This window comes from Nannospalax galili, unplaced genomic scaffold (genome assembly GCF_000622305.1).
Source record: "Nannospalax galili isolate Female #2095 unplaced genomic scaffold, S.galili_v1.0 scaffold205, whole genome shotgun sequence".
In the NCBI taxonomy this organism is placed as follows: domain Eukaryota; kingdom Metazoa; phylum Chordata; class Mammalia; order Rodentia; family Spalacidae; genus Nannospalax; species Nannospalax galili.
Genome location: NW_008353921.1, coordinates 650,406 through 652,614, shown reverse-complemented (window position 1 = coordinate 652,614; position 2,209 = coordinate 650,406). Strand labels below are relative to the sequence as shown.

The window sequence follows — 2,209 nt, the reverse complement described above, 5'->3', positions numbered from 1 at the left end:
ATTGCCTCAGGCCTGCTGTATGGCTGTCAATAAGACTTTCACCCTAGGCTCAAGCCTGTCTCCCACAACAGACAACTTGCTCTTTCCTCAGTGGGCCTCTTCCCTGAGATTGAGTTTTGAGTTGAGATCTCAACTAATTTCAAGTCACCAAAAAGAAAGAAAGAAAAAAAATGTCTCTATCAGATCCAGTTCCTGGGAGCACCAGGACATCAAGCCATCAACTGCCCTCCTCCACATCGCTCTAAATGCCCACATGGACCACAGGGACCCTGCTCTGAGTAAGGCTTCAGGCCCAATACACAAGCACAGGCAGGGCCCTGCAGAATACTTATGGCAAACAGCTTTACAGTACTTTTACATTTAAACAAAAATAGATCCATATATATATATATATATTTATTTATTTATTTATTTATAACTGGTTACACATTGGAGTCATAATTAGGCATCACCAGTAGCAGCTGGCACAGTTTGTCACTTAAGTCCAGGGTCAAGTTCTGTTTGATATGCTGTTCCAAAGTACAAAAAGAAAAAATGAAAATCAAAGCATTTCATCTCCATGGTGTTTTCTTAAATATAGTGATGTCACAGGAGACACTATGTACAGCTGATGGACACCTCTTAATCCCTTCTTCGAAGGTCTTGCAGCCGGGGGCTGTGGTATGGAGATGGGGTCAATGTGGCCGGGTGTTGGATTCTGACATCTGCCTCTTGCGTGAAGGGGTATAGCCATTGAGATAGCCATTGGTTTGCTGCTTGGAGAGCTCTCTGTTGAGGATATCCTGGATGTGCTACATGATGAGGTTGATGGCCACGAGCTTATCTTCACCTCTAGGAATGATCACGTCAGCATATTTCTTTGTTGGCAAGCAGAACTCCTCAAAGGCATGATTGACGAATGTAATGTATTGAGACAAAATCTGCTCAAGGTCCTGCCCTCTTTCACTGATGTCCCTCAATACTCTGCGGGAGAGTCGAGTGTTTGTATCTGTGTCCATGAGAAGCTTCGTCTGGAACAGGTCTTGGACCTGGGAGTAGGCAGCCAGGATCCCTTCAAAGAGTACCACATCTGCTGGGTAGATAGTGACTGTCTCCTCTTTCCGAGAGTGGGAAACAAAGCCATACACAGGGATCTGGACTGTTTTCCCCTCGGTGATTTGAGTGTTTTGAAGATGAGCTCATTGTCAAAGGCATCAGAGTGATAAAAGTTGAACTGGCTCTTCAGGGCTTTGGCCTTCTGCTCTGAGATGAGGACTCGGTAGAAGCTATCCTGGCTCAGGATGACCACCTGTTTCTGGTGATAGTCCACATTCTGCCCCAGGAGCTGCAGGATCTTAGCACAAACAGAAGATTTGCCGCTGGCTGCACCCCCACTGACTCTGATCAGGAAGGGCTCTCCGGCCGTTGGGCTGCTGGGAGCTCTACAGGGTCTCAAGATAAGTATTACTATTATCTCCATTTTATGAGTGTGGAAACTCAGCCCCCAAGCAGCTGAGTGGACTGTCCAATGATATAAAGGCAGCCAAGTCAAATCAGTTTGGCTATAATGCTTGGGCTGTTTGGGTGATACCAGCAATTCTTCCTAGAATACATACATCAGTGCATACATCAGTGTACATGCACTCCATCTCTAATCTACTGAATCAGAGTATCTAGAGGTGAGTTCCAGACATGAAATCTGGAAATGCTCTTCCAGTGAGTCTAAGGTATATTTTGGTCTATATCACACTATGAAAGACTGAGGAAGGTTTCAACGGATGAGGATGGGGGAGAAGAAATCATTTGAAAGGATAAAACCAGGTGATGAAAGTGAAAGGCCAGGCAAGCAGAGGGCTCCTTTGGGAAACAGTGAGTATCAACAGCAGAGGAAGGAGAGGTGGGGTCCCCCAATACATTGGAGGAAGCTGCCTGATTTTTACCTTTCCTGATGCTCAAACCCACATTTAACACTTTGTCATGCCCTAACTTCTGTACAAACAGTCCTCACTGAGGAGATAATCTGCGTATATCATAATTAAAAGACACCAGCCTCTGTTTCCGGGGACATGAAGGTCCGTCTGGCATTATTGAGCACCTACTAATTGCCAGGCACTGAACTGAGCCCTCTGCATACATTAGCTCACTGATCTTCCTGACGACTCTGAAACTTATGTATTTATCTTCATTGTTTAAAAGATTAATGAGGTTCAGAGAGTAATTGGCCCAAGGT

General features: G+C 45.1%; 1 pseudogene; it reads right to left on the bottom strand.

Moving 5' to 3' along the window:
* Window positions 1–674: 674 nt before the first annotated feature.
* On the bottom strand, window positions 675–1,459 carry LOC103748395 (annotated as a pseudogene).
* Between the last annotated feature and the right edge of the window lie 750 nt (window positions 1,460–2,209).